The following is a 25,534-nucleotide window of genomic DNA, read 5'->3' as shown; positions in this document are numbered from 1 at the left end:
GTAGGACTTGGTTCCAAGCCAAGGATCTAAACTTTTTCCTTTACATGATGAGGCATTAATTTGTGTGGCAGCAATAAAGATAAAAAAGAAAAAAAAATTTAAATAAGATGATGAAGCATGATTAAAAAGTTTTGAGCAGATTTGCATTTAGAAAGATTATCTTAATAGTGGTAGAGAATGGATTATAAGAATATCAAAAATTGTAGCAGGGAGACCATTTGGGAGGCTCTTCTAAGGTAGTGAGGACCTGGACTCATGTAGTAACAAAGGAAATAGAGATAAATGAACAGGCAGGAAAAATACTGGTTTAGGAAAATGGACAGAACACTGGTGGATTGGATGGAGTTGGAGTATGGGAATGGAAAGGAAGGAGTTTCTACTGATCCCTAGGTGCTTGCTTGGGAAACTTGGTAGATGATGATGGTGATATTCACTTAAATAGAAAAATCAGAAGCAGCAGTTTGAGAGGTAAAGCAGATGGTAAATTTAATTTTGATGTATACATTCACGGTATAGATAGGGGACTCACCTTGGATTAGATGGACAACTCCTGTGAAGTTGGGCAGGAAAAGGATGAGAAGGAGTATAGTTGTAAATGATTCTCTAAATATTCTTTTAAAACCTACCACCCCATTCTTAAGAGTCAGTGAATAACTCTGTTTTAGTCAATTAGGAACAACTGGTAACAGACAAACACTAACAAAGTATTAGGTGACGTTGCATTAGCTATTAACAATTTGAATGCCAACAGTGTGCTTAAACCCTTCATAGCAGAGAGCTTGTGGTAAAACAGTGGCTATGTTGAATGCTTGGCCTAAAAAAGAAGAGAATGGCCCCTTCAGCTGAATTTGTGGAGAAAGAATTATTTTTACTACTTGCTACAAAGTCCTTGTGATTTAATTAACTGGATACCTCTAATCTAGAACATAACTCTCAGTGCCTTTGAGCCAGATCTTTAAAAAAAGTGAATGTGTGAAGTATAAATAATGAACTTTCTGGTTTCATTCCGTGATGCAGTAATTCCAAATGTAAGTAAATTCTCCTGGGTTCAGAATCACACTAGGAATTTCAGAATCATCAGCTTCCCGCGAATATTTCTGGCACTTCCACCCTGGTTGCTGGTGAGTTTACCACAGACCGGTCTTTCCCAAGAGGGCTGCCATTTCTGATCCTGATCTAAGAAGAAACCACTTTCCTAAACATGCTTAAACCTTTAAATATGTTGGTACGAATAAAATTATAATCATGGATAGAAATTGAAGTGGTTTTCATTTTAATTTTTATTCTTTTTCCCTCCCAGATAGCATTGGAAATATAAATGTTTATGTATGAGAAGCTCATTGAGCTATTTCTTGAGAACCTGGAGTTTGGTAAAAACAAATATTCAATACTTTTCTAATACTGAGCTTTCTGGAAAATCCTTAGCTGGTGATGTCAAGGGGCATTTACTGGGTCATCTTCAACTCACCTAATTTCCATAGGCACTCACAAACCTGTCTGTGGTGATGACTTTTTCTCAGACATAAATAAAGGTTACATGTTTAAGGAAGCATTACCCACTTTAGGAAACAATTGTGAGATAAGGTGAGAGAATATGTGAGCTGAATTCAAAGTGCATTGCAGACAAATAAAGACCATGGTTTAAATGCCCTAATAAGGATTTCCAGTTCCCAAAACCTAAATTTTTAGAAGAGAAACCAAGAAAAAAACCAAACTGTCATCTTGTTTCAGAATAGCACCAGAGTATAGATCCCTTGGAACAAATCCTTCCCAAAGATGCTCCTGAAAGACAAAGAGGTTGGAAAATTCAGAAGACGTCTACCAAGGTAGGGAAAGGGGCACAGGCTCTAGGCACGTGAAGAGTCAAGCCCTCTCTCTTTCAAAACTGGATTACCAACCTGAGCCAGTTATTCATCTTTCATCCCTGGATTGGGGATAATACTATCCACAGAGTGGAACTGATGTGAGGCACACGTGTCTTGCAAAAGCGTAAAACCTATAACCTTAACCAGCAGAGAACCTTTAACATAATAAGTGCTTGAAAAAGACACTCCAGTTTCTATGTACCATTAAGTAACTATGATGCCATGTCTTGATGATAATTACATGTTGATGTCTTCCTTTTTAAGCAAAACATTCAGCGGTTGCTTTGCAAGACTATATGCAACTGTGGTCACTTCAATGTTGGCTCTTTTGTTCACTAATACCGCATTTCATCCCACTCCTCTGCTTCTGTGCTTTTCTGTGTACATGATAACTTTTTGTTTCAAAGTCAAACCAAATTGTAACCTGTTTAAGACATAGTAAACAGCAATGAGCCCATGTGCTGTCAACCATCCACATATCTGAATAGATGTGACAACACAAAGAGCTAAGATAGCATTTGCACATCAATAGGCAATGACAGAAACCCCATCACAGCCATTCCCAGTGCATAACGATTGTAAAACATGTACTAATTTCAGAGATATTTAAGTGTGGGGGAAGAAAATGTAAAGCAGTTTGTAAAAGGAAGTATTAAGAGTTCCATACAGGCTTGTTTCACAGTAATCAAAACTGTGTGTTAATATTTTTGTGAACAGTAGAGCATATTGCAAATGTAAGAAATTTTAAAACATAATGGTTAAAATGCCCCCAATGCACCCATCCTCAAAGGTATGAGGTCAGCTCTGCCTGTAGTTGCTTACCCTCTCTTTTGACAGGACTAAGGATGGCTGATGTCCACAAACAAGCCATGTTTCTGGTGTCTCTGTTTCCCCCTACTAGTGCTCTCCTTTGTCCAAGTCCCCTTTCCTGAAAGGGAAGCTGGGTAAAGAATGGGCCAAGATGGCAGAGATGGAGGCAGAGTTGTACGTGGTGTGTCTTTTTATTTTTTCACTTTTATTTTAAGTTCAGGGGTACAAGTACAGGTTCATTACATAGGTGAACTTGTGTCATGGGGGATTTGTGGTACAGATTATTTCATCAACCAGGTATTAAGCCTAGTAGCCACTGGCTATTTTTCCTAATCCTCTCCCTCCTTCCACCCTCGACTCCCCAAAAGGCCCCACTGTGTGTTGTTCCTCTCTATGTGTCCATGTATTCTTATCATTTAGCTCCCACTTATAAAAGAGAACATGCAGTATTTGGTTTTCTGTTCCTGCAAAGTACATGATCTTGTTCCTTTTTGTGGCTGCATGGTATTCCATGAACCACATTTTCTTTATCCAGTCTATCATTGATGGGCATTTAGATTGATTCCATGACTTTGCTGTTGTAAATGGTTCTGCAATGAACATACATGTGCATGTATCTTTATAATAGAATGATTTATATTCCTTTGGGTATATACCCAGTAATGGGATTGCTAGGTCAAATGGTATTTCTGCCTCTAGGTCTTTGAGGAATCATTGCACTGTCTCCCACAATGGTTGAACTAATTTACATTCCCACCAACAGTGTAAAAGTGTGCCTTTTTCTCCACAACCTCACCAGCATCTGTTGTTTTTTGACTTTTTAATGATAGCCACTCTGACTGGCGTGAGATGGTATCTCATTGTGGTTTTGTTTTGCATTTCTCTAATGATCAATGATGAGCTTTTTTTCATGAGTGTTGGCCACATGTATGTCTTCTTTTGAGAAGTGTCTGTTTATGTCCTTTACCCACTTTTTTATGAGGCTGTTTGTTTTTTGCTTGTAAATTTGTTTAAGTTCCTTATAGACGCTGGATATTAGACCTTTGTTGGGTACACAGTTTGCAAAATTTTTCTCCTATTCAGTAGGTTGTCTGTTTACTCTGTTGATAGTTTCTTCTTCCGTGCAGAAGCTCTTCAGTATAATTAGATCCCATTTGTCAATTTTTGCTTTTGTTGCAATTGCTTTTGGCATCTTCATCATGAAATCTTTACCTGTGCCTATGTCCTAAATGATAGTGCCTAGAAAAGCCCATAGTCTCAGCCCAAAAGATTCTTAAGCTGATAAACAGCTTCAGCAAAGTATCAGGATACAAAATCAATGTGCAAAAATTACTAGCATTCAACAGTCAAGCCAAGAACCAAATCAGGAACAAACTCCCGTTCACAAATGCCACAAAAAGAATAAAATACCTAAGAATACAGCTAGCTAGGAAGGTATAAGATCTCTACAAGGAGAACTACAAACCAGTGTTCAAAGAAATCAGAAATGACACAAACAAATGGAAAAACATTCCATGCTCATGGATACAAAGAATAAATGTCATGAAAATGGCCATACTGCCCAAAGCAATTTATAGATTCAATGCTATTCCTATTAAACTACCACTGACATTCTTCTTGAAACTAAAGAAAACTATTTTAAAATTCATATGTAACCAAAAAAGATGTTAAATATCCAAGGCAGTCCTAAGCAAAAAGAACAAAGCTGGCAGCATCACGCTACCTGACTTCAAACTATACTACAGGGATGCAGTAACCAAAACAGCATGGTAGTTGTACAAAAACAGACACATAGACCAACAGAGCAGAATAGAGAACCCAGAAATAAGACCACACACCTACAACTATCTGATCTTCAACTAACCTGACAAAAACAAGCAATGGACAAAGGATTCCCTATACAATAAATGGTGCTGGGATAACTGGCTGGCCATATGCAGAAAATTGAAACTGCACCCCTTCCTTACACCGTATACAACAATTAACCCAAGATGGATTAAAGAAGTAAATATAAAACCCAAAACCATAAAAATATATGTCTTTTACCCACTATCACAGATTGGGGACCCTAGAGGTGAAATTAGAATGGTGTCTGAGGCGGAATTCCAGATCAAGCAGGAGGAGCATTTCCAGAAGAGATCTTCAAAGTCAACCATACCAAAGACAGGAATAGAAAGGCAAGGCCTAGAGTCAAGTTGGAAGTTGGAGAAGCAGGGAAGAGCAGAGGGAGGCACAGAGCAGAGTGAGTGGAGTGGGCAGGGAGCTGCATGAACTTCAGAAGAGCAAGACAACCCTTATGGCTTGATTTTTGTAGGTACTTGCCTAAGTGAAGTGCAGGGGGTTTCTGTTAAATGTGTTTTGATGAAACAGATTCACCTCCTCATAGATGTCCTTCTATTCCCTGGTTATGCAAGGCCCTATAGCCATGTGCTCAGCACAAGAGGCAACCAGCTCTGACGATAACCTTAGCTCATGGGTCCCGCCATGAGAACCCCAGCCTTGTCAGAGCACATTCCATAAGAACTTTCTTCTCAAGTCCCTTGCCCCTGCACCCCAGTACTATTGAATTTGTCTACTTCAAAGAAAACTTTTCTGAGAGCATGGGGGCTGGAAATCTTGGAACTTTCTATAAAATGATAATCAGATGCATTGTGTTTACATAGCTTATTTGTGACTTTATGGACAAATCTTTGAAAATCTTACATCAAATTTAAAAATGCATTTTCTCTGTCTTTCAAGCAATAAAAGGATTAGAATTCATTTTGGTACTGAGAATCTAGAAAAGTTATAAAATTTTCAAATAATGTAAAAACGTAAAGTACTCAAACACATGGTAGACTCATTCATGCCTAGGAATAACAGCGCTCCATGAGACCAAACTGGAAATTAAGGGGGAGTGGGTGCTAATAATAGTAAATTCTACTTTTTCCTTTTGTGAATTATTCTATAATTATTTTTTGCCTTGTTTTATTTTTTAACTACCATTTCACTAACATTAGTAGAATATCCATAACACACACATATATATATACACATTTACTATTACACAGGTATTATGACAACAGAACTATTGTTTTCACATGTGCTTTGTAGAAATCAATCCTATTACTTCATTATCTTATATTCTATTTATATCCTCTCTCTCTCTCTCTCTCTCTCTCTCTCTCTCTCTCTCTCTCTCTGCCAGCATTTCATGTAATCAGAAGAAACTTTTATGCGTGTTCCATTATTCTTAATGGAGATCCACTTCTATGCACCAGATTTCCTTTGGGAGTGTTCTGTTCCCTCTTAATTCAGAGCTATCGCTATATGAGGAAATAGTCTAAATGTCATTTCTCTTAAGACAGAGAAACAATGATTCTGTTTGCCAGACTAGCTCATAAACACAAAAACCAGAAGAAGGTCCATTTTTAAAATTTAGCCAAAACCACAGTTTGGAAATGTCTGTTTTGGAAAATGAACCATAATACTAACAGTATGTGTTGATTTGAGAACATTTTCATCAGGACTCTCCCAAACTCTTCATGGAGGGATATCGTATAATTTTCCACATAAACAACTCTCATCTATATATTCATGTTTTTGGTATCACTATAATACTGTCATCTCCTGAAATCCTGAGGTTATACCACCCTCAGGTAAATATAAATCAAATTCCACGGCAGCCAATAGTGTCACAGTAAGGTTCCAATGTAACGAAGCCACTAGCAGAATGTGTGGCAGCTAAATAAACTAGGCCAAGTCCTTGTAAGCAAGGAGATTTGGCATTTATCATTCAGTTAACAGTATCACAGGCTATTGGAGTTGGAAGAATCTTAGCACTTGCCAGGCCCAACCTCCCTGCCCCATGGAGAAGTCCCTTGTTTGTCATCATTGGCAGGTTGCATTCCCAGCTGCTCAAACCCTTCTAGGGACAGAGAGCTCATTACTTTATCATCAGTTCTCATCTTTTTAAAATAATTTTGTTCTGTTTATGCAAACATTTATTGCAGAAAATACCAAAAACTACTAAAATTATAAAAATTATTTATAATCATCTGATCATACAGAACTCCAAAAAATAGAAATGTTCAAATATAATTCCCATTAGGTTATTCATACCATATAATTATTTTCTGGAAAATTCTGCCTTTCTATCATTTCTAACCTGCAGTCCAGGTTCTCTCTCCTGCAGCCAGATATAATGTCTGCTCCCTCTTCCCCAAGACAACCTTTTACATAGTTTGATTCAAACATTCATTCAACAAATACTTATTAGCCAGGCACGGTGGCACATGCCTGTAGTCCTAGCTACTCAGGAGGCTGAGGTAGGAAGATCACTTCAGCCCAGGATTTCAAGGATATAGTGCAGTATGATTGTGCCTGTGAATAACCACTGCACTCCAGCCTGGGCAACATAGCAAGAGAAAGAAGAAAAGAAGGAAAGGGGGGGGGGGAGAGAGAGAGAGAGAGAAGGAAGGGAAGGAAAGGAAAGAGAAAGAAAGAAAAAGAAAGAAAGAAAGAAAGAAAGAAAGAAAGAAAGAAAGAAAGAAAGAAAGAAAGAAAGAAAGAAAGAAAGAGAGAGAGAGAAGGAAGAGAAGGAAGGAATTAAGGAAGGAAGGAGAGAAAGAGGAAGGAAGGAAAGAAGGAAGGGAGGGAGGAAGGAAGGAAGGAAGGAAGGAAGCAAGGAAAGGAGAGACCATTTATTGAGTATCCAACATATACTAGGGCATGGGGACTCAAAAATGATAAATAAATTGTCCATGTCTTTAACAAACTCAGTAAGTAAATGTTAGGATCTGAATGTTTGTGCCCCTGCTTCCCAAATGCATATGTTAAAACCATTAGGTAGTACTATATGTTAATACCAACGTGGTGGTATTAAGAAGTGGGGCCTTCAGGAGGTGATTAGATAATGAGGGCTCTGCCCTCATGAATGGGATTAGTGCCCTTATAAAAGAGGCCAAGAGGAGCTTGTTTGCCCTTCCCAATGTGAAGACACAGCTAGAAGGCACCAGCTCTGAGGAACAAGCCTTCACCAGACAGCAAATCTACCAGCACCCTGATGTTGGACTTCTCAGCCTCCAGAACTGTGAGAAATAAATTTCTGTTGTTTATAAGTTACCCAGTCTAAGACAGTTTGTTATTGCAGCCCAAATGGACCAACACAATAAGCGTATTTTATTTAATAAGTAAATCCATAGATAAAGCATCTCCTACGTGCAAGACCTGTGCTGGGCATTAGAAATGCTGAGGTGACCAAGATGTCTCAAACTTTGTGGGATACGTATCCTAGTAGAAGAGAAAAATGTAAAAGTATTATCTTAATTGTGAAATTGCCATGTGACCTATACTGCAAAGAAGCACAACTGATATGAGATTGTGAAAGGAGAGGTCTAGATCTGGTTAGGAAGTTAAGGACAGCTTCCTGGACAAAGAGACTTATGCCTGAGATCTGAAAGATGAACAGGAAGTTACTAGTCAAAGGGAGAGGTAGAAGAAAAGCACACCAGAAAGAACTGAATGTGAGAAGACCTTGGAGAGAAAAGACATGCAGCACATTAGAGGAACCAAAACAGGCTAGTGTGGTGGATGAGGGTGGTGAGGCTGGGAGACGGGGAAGTCATGCAGGCTTGTGGGAGAGCTATTGAGCTATTGTTGGGTTTAAAACAGGGATGGTATGATTAGATCTGCAATTCCATAAGATGGTTCTAGCTGCTATGTAGAAAATGGTTTGCTGAGAAAGCAATAATAGAAACTGAGAGAAAAATAGAAGGCTATTACAATAGTCCAGGCGAGAAGTATAACGAAAGCTTGAAAGAAAGTAGCAGCACTGGAAATGGAGAGAAATAGAGGGTTAGAGAGAGATTTTAGAAATGCAAATTGCAGGACTTAGTGATTGATGGGAACTGTCTCCAGAATCCCGGCACCCATGGATTAACCGTGGCGCCATTCATGATAAAGGGAGCATTCAAAGGGGGTCAGGTTTGAGGGAAGTCTTGTCCATGAGAGAAGCAGATGTGTAGAGATCACAACACTGTGATGTTGGGACATGATGGAGACAGAGGAGGGGGCTGCTGGCTCTGCCTAGGGAGTCAACTAAACCTCCATGGAAGAGTTGATAATATGCTGGATGTTGAAGGAGGAATATAATTTTCTTATATTTTAGACCTCGCCTTTCACACTCTCACAATCAAAAAGAGAAATGATGTATTCCAAGACTCAGGATCACACTTAACATGAGACAACATAAATGGGCAAGGATGAGAACAAGAGTCACTTAACTTTAATCACTTACTTTATCGGTGTTTTTGTTCCAAATTCTTTTAGAAATATATACTAGATTTTTAAAAGTAAGTATGGTGGGCACTGATGCATCACCAACATCCCTCAGAGAAGGATCCGGTGCCCCAGCTGCTGGGACTGCTGTTGGCAGACAGCCTTCAGCTGTCATTCCCCTCAAGGACTGCCTCCTGGCCAAGGTTATGCCTGGGGCAGCTGACATCTAGTGAACGGTTGATGGGAGACTGTAAAGACCTGGCCATTCAGGCCCAAGTTGAGAGAACCCTGAGGGACCATTCTACCTGCAGAGCTCTCCACATGGTCAGTTGAGACTATTGTTGGGGCCACATTGAAGCTCAGTTTCTCCACCTGCCCCTTACTGATTCCTCTCCACTCCCTTCTGCAGGTGTTGGTCCCAGAGGTGCTACTTAATAAGCTTCCTACGCCTTAAACACTGCCTCAGAGTCTGCTTCCCAGGAAGTCCAACCAGATTGAGAGTAAGTAAAGATATAAAGGCAAAAGGAAAACAAAGTGGGAAGAAGAATAGTCACTGGGATAAGGTAAGTAGATGAAACTCATCCCCAGCAAAAGACAGCATTCAGAGTTGATGCCATGCTTTCATGCAGCCAGTTAAGAGAGGTATTCAATCAAATTCATGAGTCGGAGTTTCCCCAGGCTAAAAACAAACCAGTTGCCCAGAGGAAGAAAAGCTCTCCCAACGCTGAGACCCAAGAATTTTTTCCTCTAGGGCCTTACAAAGAGAACACGGTAATATAGTAACAACAGCTTCAATATCTCTCCATAAGAGCAACAGCATGTTTCAGAAGGATATGTAAGGGTGCAAACCCTAGTTACAAACTCAAACATACAAATAATATAATTTTCTTTATTTCCTTATGTTTGAATTAATTTGTTGCTTGAGTGCTGGATCCCATTTCACTTGGGAGCAAAAAAAGCAATGTTCATTGATTCAGGATAAATCCAGTCAAACTCAGAATATTCTCCATTTATTCTGTTTTTTCTAGTTTCTCTTCTCAACAAGTATTCTTCCAAATGTATTATTTATGTCACAAGATTCATATTCTAGTTCTTCAGAGTTATGAATTTTTTATTTTTTATTTTTTATCTTTTTTTTTTTTAGAGGCAGTGTTGCTCTGTTGCCCAGGCTGGAGTGAGGTGGCACAATTATAACTAACTACAGCCTCAAACTTCTGGCCTCAAGCAACCCTCCCACCTTGGCCTCCCAAAGTGCTGGGATTACAAATGTAAGCCACCATGCCCATCTAGAGTTATGAATTTTTAACCTCGAAATTTTGACTTCTGTTAGCCAGATACAATGGCACTCGCCTATAGTTCCAGCTACTCAGGAGGCTGAGGCAGGAGGATCACTTGAGCCCAGGAGTTTGAGGCTGCAGTAAGCAATGACTGTACCACTGCACCCTAGCCTGGGTGACAGAACAGAACCCCCTCTCTAAAAATAAAAATTAAAAACTTTTAATCCTGACCGTTGAGACTTAATCCTACTTTTCTCAAAGTAGTTCAGAATAGATTTTTGAAACTTACAGTTTACTGTTATTTCTAATTTCTTTTCAACATCCTTTTTCTGAGGCAATGGATGCCTTCCACCTAGTTTGAAGGGGTAAGGAGGGCCAGGGAATGGGCCAAAGGGCACTACAGAAGATTAAACTAATCTCAAGGAATTAAAAAAAAAATGGGTTAACAGACTGATTGTTATAAACAAACTGATTGTTACAATGTTTCAAAATAACATTCCTCAGTGAAAATCACTAGCACAATGCTAGTATATAGAAAAAAACAAAAGTAATTGGGGTGGGTGCTCAGAACCATGTGACCCAAACAGACAGCATGTGGTGAGTCACAATGGAGTCAGGAATATATTTTAATGTGGAGGAATGGACAGACTGTTCAACTTTCAAACAAGGCTTATCCAAGTAGAATCAGGATTCTCTATAATTTATTTATATATTTCTATATGCAAGATATCAGTTTCAAAAAAGCAGGAAGTTAGGGAGGTTGTGACATTTTTGTCTCTGTTGTTTAACTAAAAGCCCCTGTGAAAAATGTGATGTCCCACAAAATGAAAAAATCACTATGAAAATTATGTCTATTTTGTCCTCTGCCACCATTAACTAAGCTGAAGTCCAGCCAGTTTGTTTTAAATTTCAAACCACTGGAAAGGACAGGCTCAGGAGGAATATGTCGAAGTTCAGAGGTTTCTGGGTTCTAGTGACAGGAGCAGAACAAAGTATGGCCACTTCAGATACAAAGTTTAAGAGGGTAAAGAGCCTCCTGAAGATGAAACTAAATAGCATGGCCAGTCACCGTGGCTCACGCCTGTAATCCCAGATCTTTGGGAGGCCAAAGCGGGTGGATCACCTGAGGTCAGGAGTTTGAGACCAGGCTGGCCAACATGGCAAAACCCTGTCTCTACTAAAACTACAAAAATTAGGCCGGGCGCGGTGGCTCACGCCTGTAATCCTAGCACTTTGACAGGCCATGGCGGGCGGATCACGAGGTCAGGAGATCGAGACCATCCTGGCTAACACGGTGAAACTCCGTCTCTACTAAAAATACAAAAAAAATTAGCCGGGCGAGGTGGCTGGCGCCTGTAGTCCCAGCTACTCGGGAGGCTGAGGCAGGAGAATGGCGTGAACTCGGGAGGCGGAGCTTGCAGTGAGCGGAGATCGCGCCACTGCACTCCAGCCTGGGCGACAGAGCGAGACTCCGTCTCTTAAAAAAAAAAAAAAAAAAATTAGCCGGGTGTGGTGGTGGGTGCCTGTAATCCCACTACTCGGGAGGCTGAGGCAGGGGAATTGCTTGAACCCAGGAGGTAAAGGTTGCAGTGAGCCGAGATCGTGCCACTTCACTCCAGCTCTGGGCAACAGAGCGAGACTTTGTCTCAAAAATAATAAATAGATAAAATAGCAGATGCACACAAAGCTCTGTCGGCAGAGAATGCTGAAAATACCCAGAGGCTAAATTGATGATCTGGAACACTGTGGAGGCAGGACACAACAGTCTCAGACCTACAACTGAGAGGGGATATTAAGAGATGCTTTCTGTAATTGAGAATGGATGCCTTGGGAGCATCATTTCATTTAAACAGTGAGTTTTAGTAGGCATTGCACGTAACGAAAACGAAGAGACCTTTAAAGCAGAATTTGTGTGTGTGCGTGTGTGCACGTGTGTGTGTGTGCACGCGTGTGTGCACGTGTGTGTGTGTGCACGCGCGTGTGTGTGTTATTAAGGAGAATTACATCATTACTGTGAAGTTATTCACTGACTTTATGTCTACATGCCAAAGTTTCAATACTAATAGTTTATCTATATGACTGTTTAAATTCACAAGCAAGTATTTGAAAGAATAAGATTATAGACAGGTCGCTCTTTATTATGAAATTCTTCAGAATAGAAAGAGTTGTAGAAAATAATACAATAAACCTCCTACAACCACCCCTCAGCTTATGAAATAAAGCAGTACATGTGCATCTGAAGCCCTCTATGTATCTCCTCCACATATGTAATTCCTTCCCTATCTCACACAGGTAACTACCATCCTGAATTTGTTAATTATTCCAATATATATCTATAACACCACCTATTTTTATGCCTTAAAAATACATAGTATGTTTTGCATATATTTAAACTTCATGTAGTGTCATACAGCATGAATCGTTCTCTGTTTTCACATCTCATGTTTGCATCTATGTCTAATTGACTTTCTGTGCTGTATATAATTCCTTTGTATCATTCCATTGTTTTTAGGCTTTTGGATTCAGGTTCAAATATTCAATTTTTTATCCACTTTCTACAGGATGATTTTTTCTAATCTTTACAATGGCAAAAAAAAAAAAATGTTGCTATGGAAATACTGGTTCTTTGTGTGCAAAGTCAAAAGGTTTTTTGGCCAAAAATTCTCAAAGTATGGTCCACAGACCCCTGATGGGCCCAAGACTCTTTCAAGCAATTCATGAGGTCAAAACCATTTTCATAAGAAGAAAATGATACCATTTATCTTTTTCACTGTGTTAACATTTGCATTGATGGTGCAAAAGGAATATTAGGTAAACTGCTGGCATCTTAGCAGGAATCAAGGCAGCAGCATCCAGCAATACTAGTAATTATTGTATTCTTCACCATCATGCACTGGTGGTTTTAAAAAATCACTGAAGAATATTAATTTTACTAAATTTCAACTGTTACATAGTCATCTATTTAATAATTTGTATATTAAAGTAAGAAGTAAGCACAAAGTACTCTGTTACATGCCAAAGTACAATGGTCATCTCAAGAAAAAGCATTTGTGTGATTGTTTGAGTTGTAAGATGAACTACTACTTTTTTCGCTAAACATTATTTTTAAGAGGATGACTGAGACTGTGATTATTAAACTCTTGGGGTTTGGCAGACATTTTCTCAAAAGTGAATGATGTGAGCCTGCTACTCCAAAGAAAGCTGACTGTATTGTTGCTGATGATAAAATTTGAGCTTTCAAAACAAATTAGAAATTTTGAAAACTTGAATCCAACCCTGGATTTTTATACTTTATAGCTTCTCAGTATTTCATGATTTCTCTGATGATATGGGTGGTGATTTATGACATTGTATAATGTAACTATATCAACATTTTGAAAATCTATGTAATTCAGTAAACCAATAATTTCCAAATGACGGATGCAAAATGTTACAAAATTATTCATGGGTAAAAAATCCACTCACAGTATAATATAAACTATGCATTTTAATTTAACAGAGTATGAAAAACTCATTGATATGGGTTCAAATAAGCTTTTAAGAAACTACCACTTGTTAGTTTTGGGTAAAGTATCAAAGAAGAATTGCCACAACTATCTGAAAAGGCCATTAAAATTCTCTCCCCTTTTCCAAATCTATATTTGTATGTATCTTTATTTTCTTTATGGACTTCAATCAAAACAGTATACCACAATAGACTGAATGTGGAAACAGAATCCAACTATCTTGTATTAAGCCAAGCATAATTACAGAAATGTAACATAATGGCACTATTCTCACTAAAATTTTTGTTTTGGAAAATATAATTAGTTTATAAAAATATGTCATTCATGTTAATATGTAATCAGTTTCTTACTGCCTTTTAAAGACTTAATGAATGTATTTTTAATTTCTCAATTTTATTTTCTAATATGGTAAATATCAATAGAAACAACTCACATAGCCAAAAGCTCTTTGTTATCCTCAAAAATGCTTTAAAGTTTAAAAGGCTCCTGGGACCAAAGAGTTTAAGAACTGCTGACTTAGGGTATACTCGAGAGTTGAATTGCTAGATCATAATTTATCTTTACCAAATATTTGCCAGGTTATTCCCTAAAATGATTGTATCAATTTAAACTCTCACTTGCAGTGTATCAAAATGCCCATTGCTTACATCGTTGTCAGCATTTTGGACTCGGTTCAGACTTAATTTTTTTTATATCTGATAGGTGCCAAAGTGGTGGTGTTTTAGTCTGTATTCCTCTGATTACTGCTACTTTCCCCTTTCCGTGTATTTATTGTGTCTACAAATTTTCTTTCCTTTGAAATTCTTGTGTATATATACAGAGAGAGAGAGCACATTCTTCTTTTGTTTCTTTTTTCACATCAATTTTTACGGAGCTCTTTACATTTTCCAGGCATGCCTCCCTTAGTTGGTTTCTCTTCCTTTTTTTTTTTCTTTTTCTCTTTTTTTTTTTTCTTTTTTTTTTTTGAGGCAGGGTCACACTCTGTCACCCAGGCAGGAGTGCAGTGGCACGGTCACGACTCCCTGCAACCTCAACCTCCCAAGGCTGAGGTGATTCTCCTGCCTCAGCCACTGAGTGGCTGGAAATACAGGCACACATGACACCACACATGACTAATTTTTCTTTTTTTTTTTTTTTTGAGACAGAGTCTCGCTCTGTCGCCCAGGCTGGAGTGTAGTGGCAAGATCTTGGCTCACTGGAAGCTCCGCCTCCCGGGTTCACGCCATTCTCCTGCCTCAGCCTCCTGAGTAGCTGGGACTACAGTTGCCCGCCACCAAGCCCGGCTAATTTTTTGCATTTTTAGTAGAGACGGGGTTTCACCATGTTAGCCAGGATGGTCCCCATCTCCTGACCTCGTGATCCACCCGCCTCGGACTCCCAAAGTGCTGAGATTACAGGCGTGAGCCAGCGTGCCCGGCCCACATGACTAATTTTTGTATTTTTAGTAGAGATGGGGCTTCTCCATTTTGCCCAAGCTAGTCTCAAACTCCTAGGCTCAAACGATCCACCCACCTTGGCCTCCCAAAGTGCTGGGATTACAGGTGTGAGCCACTGAGCCAGCCAAGTTTCTATTCTTTGTTTTACTTTTCACTTTTTAATTTTTGTGGAAGGTATAGTTTACATACAATGTAATTTTCATATTGCATACAATATTATTTTCGTATTACATATGTTCAGTTCATGAGTTTTGACAACTGTATAAGCCAAAGATATCAATACCCAAAACAAAATATAGAATATTATGCTCATCCCAGAAAGTTCCTCATGCCCCTCCCCAGAGGCAATCAACATAGTTTAGACTGACCTATTCTGTAAGTTCACATGAATGAAGCTGGGCACGGTGGCTCATGTCTGTAATCCCAGCACTTTAGAGGCTGAGGCAGGTGGATCACCTGAGGTCAGGAATTTGAGACCACCCTGGCCAAAGCGAAACTCCATCTCAAAATTAAAAAAATAAAAATACTTCACATAAATGGGATTATATAGTATGTATTTTTTGTGTGTTTGGCTTCTTTCTCTCAACTTAACATTTTTGAGATTCATCCAGGTGGCTATGTATTTTAGTAATTTATTCTTTTTTACTGCTGAGTACAATTCCATTGTATGAATATACCAAAATTTCTTTATCCATTCTCCAGCAGATAGACATTTTAATTGTTTCTGGTATTTGGCTATTGCTAGTAAGATGACCATAAACATTATTGTACAAATTCCTTTGTGACACATTTCCAGTTCTTTTCGGTAAAATACCTAGGAATTGAATGAAATACCTTCTACACATCTTACCTTCCATATGTTTTATCCTGTCTTTCATATTTTCACCTTTTCAGCTCTTTGTACTACATTCTACAGAATCTCCTTAGATTTGTCACCCAATTCATTCATTCCTTCTCCAGCTGTGCCCTGCTGTTTGTCCCATACACTGAGGTTTCATTTCAGTGGTTATATTTCCATTTCTAGAATTTTTACTTGATTCCTGTTTGTAATATTCTGGGTAATTTTGATAGTATCTTATTCCTTTCTCTTACTGTTTAATCCATATTTTACTGTTTTAATTACTTAAAATATCTTGCATTTAATATGTTCATTTTCTGAACTTTTGGGGAGCACTAATCACATTGCTTCTTCTCCTTTTTTTTTTTTTTTTTTCGAGATGGAATCTCTCTCTGTCATGCAGGCTGGAGTGCAATGGTATCTTCTTGGCTCACTACAACTTCCATCTCCTAGGTTCAAGTGATTCTCTTGCCTCAGCCTCCCAAGTAGCTGGGGCTACAGGCGTGTACCACCATGTCCGGCTAATTTTTCCTTTTTTAGTAGAGACAGGGTTTCATCATGTTGGCCAGGCTGGTCTTGAACTCCTGACCTCAAGTGACCCATCCACCTCAGCCTCCCAAAGTGCTAGGATCACAGGCATCAGCCACTGCGCCCAGCCACATTTGCTTCTTATTTGTTTTAATTTCCTACTCTTAGTAGCTTATTTTTTCATGTGTTCATAATTTTGGTTTGTAAGCTCATGTTGGTGAGGTTTATCTATAAGATTTATGCTATGAGAGCTATTTTGATAATATATATTACATATAATTATATTATGTAATTTTTTTGTAAATTAACTGCCCTCCACCCCATTCTAAATCTGGGAATGAAGAATGAGGCTTGGAGCCTTGCAGCAGGAAGAACTTAATCTGAACAAGAGGCAGAATTTCCCAGTGGTCCCCTCATTCTGGAAGCCTTGTCCCTAGTGGGCAGGGGAAGAAGGACAGTGGGGAGATCAAACTGTCACTTTTACAGTGCCAGGGCCCAGGTTAGTTACTGATTCCCCACTCTGAGCCCTAGGGCTCTGCCCTAACCTGGATCCCCTGGGGATCCCAAGGGAGTTCTTTGTGAAGAGGATGAGGCCAGGGATCTGGCCCTTTTAGAGGAAGAGGGCGCACTCGCTATGTTTGAACTATGGCTTAAGAAGCCCTCATGCACCCCATCACTCCCTTTTTCCCCATCGACAACATGAGATCACCAAACCCCAGCCTTCACTAGGCTGCCTCAGGGCAAGAAGCAACCAACTAATTTTATGGAGAATCTTGGGAGAGGGCATGGCAGGGAGCCCTTGGTGAGCTTGCATGGCTGCCAGGAAAGGATTTTTTTTTTTCATTGTTCTGCCAGATGGTGGACGTGCTATCAAACTGGAACAATTTCATGTTAATATCTTGACTTGGAGTTTCTGACGACTCAGATTGTATAAATTAAACCTCAAAGCCATCTATGGGCAGAATCTGAATTCTTTTCAACCCAGAGGCCAGGGGAAGCAGACAACTTTGCTTGTCATTCCCCTTTGCCTGAGCATCTTTTTTCTGGTGGCATAGCCTTTTGAGGGCCGTAGCCATTTATGCAGAGCCTTGGTTCTACCTCCCCACCTTGCACAGGCTAGGGCCTTCCCTATTGTACCAGCATGTCAGAAACCCAAACCTCTTGATTGCCAAGATCCCCAAATACCCTCAAACAGGATCCCTCAAGCAGGACTGGGGACTAGTGTAAGCATCACCTCACCACTTCTGGTGTATGAGAGTTTCTTCTGTTTCCTTTGAGCTCAATATTTTAGAGACTACGTATTATATTTGACTCATCATTTCTAGGTGTTTTGTATTGCGAGGTTTTTCAGGGTATCCAGTTTGTTATGATGACAAAATTAACAGTCCACAAGCTGTTACTTTCCTCCCACCAAAATCATCAGTGAGTAATGGCCACTCTTCAGTCTTTCTCCAAGTCGGAGACCAACTTCTTCATAGTTAGGACAGGGATACTATCCAATTATCCAATTAATAGACAAACATACCCTGCAGAGAAATCTTCCTCATGTCTGAAACGTTCCTGCCAAATTCCTTAACTTTATCAGGTTCTAAGAGTTCCTGGATTACTCAAAAAGTTTATCAATGTGAGTTTCTTGCGAGAACATTCTAGGAAGTTTAATTGGGAACACAAAAAATATAGAGCCATTTGAAATGATCCAAGTGGGACTCAGGTGGGTTCCATAGTCTTTGCATGTTAGAACACACTTGCTTAAAGCTTCTACTCCACGTTTGTTTTGTCTTGTTTTCAATTAATGAAGCAGATGAGTCAAAAAAAATTAAAACCTAGACTTGCTCAAAAACACAAAACTTTCTTGGTGAATCTCACTTTTAGGTAAGATTCTGAAAAGAAAATAATGTTGGTTTGGAGAAATTGCAACTAGTTGATCTTGCTGGTTTAGCAACATATTGCTGTACTAAGGAAGAAGATGGTGCAATTTCCCTGTAATCTTCAGCCCCCACATGAAGTGCGTTCTTTCCTAATTATGGTTTGAAAATCAAAACGCCTGTGTTAAAGGCCATTTACTTACTGAATGGCAAATAGGAGAACAAGCATAAACAACTGGTCAGAGAAAATGGCTTTTTAAACCCCCAGCCATTTACACAGGGCCAGAGAAAAAGATCAAGCTTCTCATGGCACAAAAAAACCACGACCGTAGTTACCTCCTGATATTAAGATCCCTATAATGACTAAATATTCAGAGTTAGGCATGAAGAATATTTCGGAGTAGGAGATTAAATGGGAAGGAAAAGGATAATGTCCTAAAAATGAGCCACTAACTACAGAAATACTTCACTATGGTCTGAACATTTCTTCTAAAATTCATATGTTGAAACTTAATTGCCAATGTAATAGTATCATGAGGTGGGGCATTTTGAAGATGTTTAAATTATAAGGGGAAAGCTCTCATGGATAGGATTAAGGCCCTTTTAAGAGGGCTTCAGAGAGTGGGTTCTCTGTCTTCTGTTGCTCTGCCATGTTGTTTATTCCCTCTGGAGGAAGCAGGATTCAGTGTGCCACCTTGGAAGCAGAAATATCTTCCCCAGACACTGAACCTGTCAGCGTCTTGATCTTGGACTTCCCAGCCTCCAGAACTGTGAGAAATATACTTCTGTTCTTTATAAATTACCCAGCCTGAGGTATTATGTTATAGCAGCATAAACAAACTAAGACATACATCAAAACAATAATCCATAAAGAATCAAAGACTAGACCTTTTAAGCTAACTTGGGCTCAACTGGACATTATGATGCTTTATTCTTGGTAATCCACCTTTTGCCCATGAGGACTTTCTCGCAGTAACTCTCTTTGGTGCCCTCCTCACATAATACCTGCATCTTACACCCCTTCCTCCCACACTGGAACACTGTCTGCCCTCCCATTGGGCAGAGTGGCTGGGTGATGTGGTGTGGTGATCTGGAAAGATCCAGCAACTGCAACAGGAGACATATAGAGAACTCTATCAGGAGGCTCCCAGAAGAGAGAGTAGGCAAAAGTTTGGAAAGTAGACAGCTTTGCAATCAAAATGATGACCCATCCAAAGAGGGTAGATTCTAGGACTGTGATCCTTGGGGGGATTTGTGGTGAGGGAACTTAGGCAGAACCCCATTTCAAAAGGCAGTAAGGGATGTTGTTCAAGTGCTTCCTTCAGCAGTAAGCCTGTCCAGAGATTCAGGGCTACTTGATAGGCAAGGTTCCCACACTGGTTACCGCTATAGCCGTTGCAGCACTAGGGGGAGCCCTAAGGCAGGCTGATGCAGTGCTGGGTTGCATCCAAAGCACATGCCCCAGAGACCAGCGCAGCACTGGGGTGCTGCTAAAAAATACTCTGCATTACTAATCACCAGGCAAATATAAACCTAATCACCAGGGAAGTGTAAATCAAAACTACAATGAGATATCACCTCACCCAGTTAGAATGGCCATTAATAAAAAGACAAAAAAATAGCAAGTGCTGGTGAGGATGTGGAGGAAAGGGAATCCTTATACACTGGTGGTGAGAATGTAAATTAGTACAGCAATTGTGAAAAACAATATGTAGGTTCCTCAAAAAAATTAAAAATATAACAATCATATGATCCAGCAATTCCACTACTGAGTATATATGTAAAGGAATTGTAATCAGCAGGTCATCTGTTTACATAACCAAATGAAAAAAAAAAATCAGTTAAGTCAAAGAGTTATTTGCATTCTCACATTTTTCACAGCACTATTCACAATAGCCAAGATATGGAAACAATCTAAGTACCCATGAAATGAAGGGATAAGGAAAATGTGGTGTATATATACACAATGAAATACTATTCATCCATACAAGAGAATGAAATCCTGCCATTTGCACAACATGGATGAACCTGGAGGATGTTATATTAAGTGAAATAAGCCAGGCACAGAAAGACATACTGCATGATCTCACTCATACATGGAATTTTAAAAAGTTGCTCTTATAGAAGTAGAGAGTAGTAAAGTAGTTACCAGCTTGGGTGGTTGGGGAAAGCGGAATGTGGGAAGATGTCAGTCAAAGGATACATAATTACCGTTAGATAGGAGGAAGAAACTTCAAGAGGTCTATTGTACAGCATGGTGACTATAGTTAATGACAATATATTGCATTCTTGAAAAATATAGAGAGAGTAGATGTTATGTGATCTTACCACAAAAATAATTACTATGTGAGGTAATGCATTTGTTAATTAGCTAGATTTAACTATTCCACAGTACAATGTTATCTGTCAATTTTAAAACAAATAATAAACCACATACAATATAATTCGGAAAAAAAAGCAGAGACTAAACAAGGGCAGAGGAAAGGAACTAAGAGGACCAGCAGCTAGTTGAAATGGATCCCAAAACCAAGAGAGTGATCACAAGGATAGAGACAGGGGTCTAGGAGCCAGATCAAGGACTCACTCAGTGTTGCAGACAATCATTTGAGATAACACGGGCTCCTCCAAGGCATCCTTCCCCGAGGGCTTCTTTGTGCCCATTACTCTTCTTGATGCAGCAAGAAGAAAGAATCAAATTATTGGCCATGACTACCAAAATAGGCTCTCAATATTCGTAACAGAAATGATCATATTAAAAGCTAAAATGTTTAGAGACAAACGATTGTTTTGGTTCCAAAAGCTCCGCTCAATTTCTAAAGGTCTGAACAAAAAGTTTATAATATAAACACTGGAGTTGGAAAGATCACAGGGTAATGTAAAAGCCATTTCTTTCCTCTCAGCACAGCCACTGCTGCCTACCTAGAACAGAGGCAAATCTCACAGTTGTGAGGAAGAAGATAATGGGGAAAAAAGAGCAAGAAAACAAGTAATTGATATGAATTCCTGAGAAAAGGGCCTCCATGGAGCTGGGGTGAAGCCTCTAGAAGAAATCTAAGGTAGTTTTGGGGAGGACCTGAGAGCATAGTAAACTTCTGCTTCCCTTCCCAGGATGTAGCCCAGAGATACCTAAAGCCTCTTGGAGAAGCCTATATCAAACATTAGGCTACAGCTGAAAACTGGCAAAGTCTGAGAGATGTCCTGGTAGATCGGCCTGAGCACAGCTTCACCGAGACTCAGCACCTCCAGTGGTACAGGAAAGCAGACAGGAGTTCCCAGGGCCCCCTTGAAAAGGGTTCAGGAAAGCAAAGAGAGGTCCTGAGATAGGGATGGAGGGCACAGGTGCCTGCAACTAGCACATGAAGGCCCATGGCCGGGACATAATGGGATGCCGGTGCACAATGAGAAGGATCAGACAGATGGAGTTATATCTTATAGATGCCAGAAGACAGAGATGTCTATCAACCAGATTCACCCTCTTTACCAAATCCTGGATGAGAGAAAAGTTACCTCATCCCCAACCCCCAGGTCTTACAGCACCCATGGGACACAGAGATACCTTCAATTGGCTGTATTAAGAGTTCTACCACAAAATGGCCATAGGGGCTCAAGAGCTAAACTAAGCTGGGTTGTAGGGAAATAAAGTTACATCTTTGCTCACCTGAATTTTGTGACTGTGAAATTTATATCTGCTAACAGATCTGGATCCAGAATAACTCTGATTTAACGCTGAAATCTCCTAAACTACTGGCTTGGGACATCATAAGTTTTCACTAATTGAATTGTACAGAATCCAGAAACACATAACTATGAAATAAAATTTTGTATAAAGCTACATTTCAGACTAGTGAAGAAAAGCATATTCAATAAGTCAATTTGGTATAACTAGTAACAACTTAGGGAAAAAATTAAGACAAATCTCATCCCACTCTTATACCAAAGTAAATTTCATAAAGATCAAAGATTTAAACCCTGAAAAAGAAACTAGAAAAATGCCTAAAGAAAACTGGGTGTATTTATTCATAATCTTAGAATGAAGAAGACTTTTTAAAGAATGATACAAAACATAGAAGCATGATGAATATTAATAAATTTAGCTGCAAATATTTTTAAATTTCTATGCAATAAAATATAATAATGAACAAAATCAAAGACAATTGGTAAACTGGCAATATTGTTTACAACCCATGTTGTAGATAAAGGGCTAGCTTCCTAAATTTAAAAGGAATGTGTATATACCAGGTGCAGTGGCTCACGCCTGTAATCCCAACACTCTGGGAGGCCAAGGCAGGCAGATCACTTGAGGCTGGGAGATTGAGACCAGTCTGGTCAACATGAAAACCCTGTATCTACTAAAAATACAAAAAATTAGCTGGGTGTGGTGATGCATGCCTATAATCCTAGCCACTCATGAGGCTGAGGCAGGAGAATCACTTGAACCCAGGAGGCAGAGATTGCAGTAAGCCAAGATCACGCCACTGCATTCCAGCCTGGATGACAGAATGAGACTCTGTCTCAGAAACAAACAAACAAAAAAGAAGGTACACTCCAGATATACTTGCAAAAATATTCCATCAAATATGTTCATTACAGTATCATTTTTAGTAAAAATATATGTTATTATATATTATACATTATAATATACAATTATATATTGTAATATTTTGTAATAAAAATATATATTTTTTTTACTAAAATTTTCTTTAAGAAAGGAACTAAGGAAGGATTGCCTGAGGCAGACCATACAAATGGCAGGTAGGGGTCTTGGACAGTATAGACTTGACACAGTTATATTTCTCAGCTAACAAAATAATACCTCATCCTTTATTCATACCATAAGGCTTTTGTATTTTCTTTTTAATTAACTTACCAAAAAATATTGATTAGAGTCCTACTATATTCTAAGGATAGTCTATTACATCTTTTCAATAAAGCTGGACCTTGAGGGATTGGTGTAATTTCACCAAGTAGAAAAGACAGGTAAGGCATTACAGAAGGACAAACAAACATGGGGCCATGAAAGTTTATGGTGTGCTTGATGTGCAGGATAGAGCACACATGTATTACATGGGGGGTGGAAAGGGGTGCAGAAGCAGTGTAGCCAGAAAATGAGGCTGCAGCCAGACCTCTGCTGCAGAAGCCATTGGTTTTTCAGCAAAAGATTATTATTGTTAAATTTGTACTTTAGAAAACAACTCTGGCAGCTGTGTGCAGGATGGAATGAACAGAGAAGGAGGCAAGAAGGCCAGATAGCTGACTGATGCAACAGGTAATGAGGTCAGAACAAGGGCAGAAGATAGAATGGACAAGAGAGAGACACTGGGAACATTTCAGAGATAGTTTAAACAGAATGTGGCTACTTATAAGATGTGGGAAATGAAGGAGATTAAATCATTTGATATAGTATTAACAACACATAGTTGATCAAATGTGAGAGGCAAAGAAAATGAACACATTTCTAGTTTTGTTGACTATGAGAAGGCGAAGCTTTTAATCAACACAAAGAGTCCAGAAAAGGAAGCATTTTGGTAGAGGACTGGAAGATATGCTACATTTTGGAGGCACTGGGTTTAAGGTACCTATGGGGCACATAGACACAGATGTCTGACTGGTATGTGGAAACATGGCAGGAACATTGGGTGTGAAAAAGACTGCACAAGCATATGGATAATGCTAGAAGAGAAGGGTGTGGAGATAGACCTTCAGAGAATCTTTGCATTTCAGGTCTGGGTCAAGGAAGAGGAGTCAGCCAAGAAGCTGGAGAAGGAAGAGAGAGTGTGAAGAAAAAGTAGTGACCCAAAGCCACAAGTGGAGTGAGCGAGGGAAACCAGCCCTGAATGGTAGAACTACAGAGTGAGACCAACAGAATCCCATGGAAGGTGGGCACCATAATCTGTCTCCTCAGCCCCACTCAATTTTCCCCCGCTGCTCTATAATTTGAAGAATTGTTCAGCTTTTCATATAAAAACTCGCAAATACTTTCAAAAAAGTAAGTGGTATATTCCTTTTTATCCTAGGGATTCATAAATATGAAAGATGAAGCAACTCTCCCTACACCACTTGGCAAGTCAAGGACAATGAAGTTTAGAGTTTCCCAGGCCTTAGTCCAAGACCCAGCAGCCAAACCTTTCAAGCACATAAATAAACAAAACCAGCAAAATAAACCAGAGTTGACCAAAAAAAACCATGCAAATTAAATTGTGTATTTTTTCTATTTTCATGAGAAAACTTGCTTCTGACAAAAATACTAGATTCCTTTCTTATGTTTTATATGGTGTGTTCTTGTTCCTTTTTAAGTCTCTTAAAAAAATTTCCCCATAATCTTCATGTTCCTTGAATCCTGCCAAAGCCATGGACATTCCTGAAGAGTAGACTTATTTAGAATACTGAATCAACAATTTCTACGCATTTCATTTCACTACGTTTTTGGGAGTCACTAATTGTTTAATCTTGTAATTAATCTAAAGCCCTTCTAATTGTGTTTGCTCAGAAAAAAACAAACTGACTCAGATTGCAATAACATACTATCAGACATGCCTTGGAATTTATATAAGAAACCAATAAGTTAGCATAAAAATAATTGAGATGTATATATTATGACTTAAAGCTGCCAGGCCCAGGTATGGTGGCTCACTCCTGTAATCCCAGCATTCCGGAAGGCCGAGGCAGGCGGATCACCTGAGATCAGGAGCTCAAGGCCAACCTAGCCCACATGGTGAAACCCCATCTCTACTAAAAAAACACAAAAATTAGCTGGGCATGGTGGCATGCATCTGTAGTGCCAGCTACTCAGGAGGCTGAGGCAGGAGAATTGCATGAATCCGGGAGGTGGATGTAGATGGTGCAGTGAGCCAGGATCACACCACTGCACTCCAGCCTGGGCAACAGAGCAAGATAGCCTCAAAACAAAACAAAACAAAAAAAGACTTAAATCTTTCAAAGCAAATAAACAAGATACAAAGATGTTTTTCATAAAGAATGTTTTTTAAAAATATGCATACGATGTATCCAAAATAAGACCATTTTATTAAATCGCATTTTTAGGGTCAGAACTCAAACTAGACACTGGAAATGAGCTCAGCAGGTGAACAGGTAGTTGTTTTCTAAAATAAAGTACTAAGGACTCAGTGATGGAACTTGAAAGAATTATAATA

The 25,534-nt window shown here is 39.2% G+C and overlaps 1 protein-coding gene across 1 annotated transcript in view; it reads left to right on the top strand.

Moving 5' to 3' along the window:
• The window catches only part of VEPH1 (ventricular zone expressed PH domain containing 1), a 265,267-nt gene extending 240,694 nt beyond the window's left edge, over positions 1-24,573 (top strand). The window contains exons 14-17 of the transcript XR_013414535.1: positions 1,732-1,826; positions 9,343-9,433; positions 24,105-24,259; positions 24,398-24,573. The gene's annotated coding sequence lies outside the window, so the exon portion shown is untranslated. The remainder of the gene's footprint in view (positions 1-1,731; positions 1,827-9,342; positions 9,434-24,104; positions 24,260-24,397) is intronic.
• The last annotated feature ends 961 nt before the right edge of the window (positions 24,574-25,534 follow it).

Source organism: Macaca mulatta, chromosome 2, assembly GCF_049350105.2.
Source record: "Macaca mulatta isolate MMU2019108-1 chromosome 2, T2T-MMU8v2.0, whole genome shotgun sequence".
In the NCBI taxonomy this organism is placed as follows: Eukaryota; Metazoa; Chordata; class Mammalia; order Primates; family Cercopithecidae; genus Macaca; species Macaca mulatta.
This window is presented reverse-complemented; position numbering and strand designations above follow the sequence as displayed.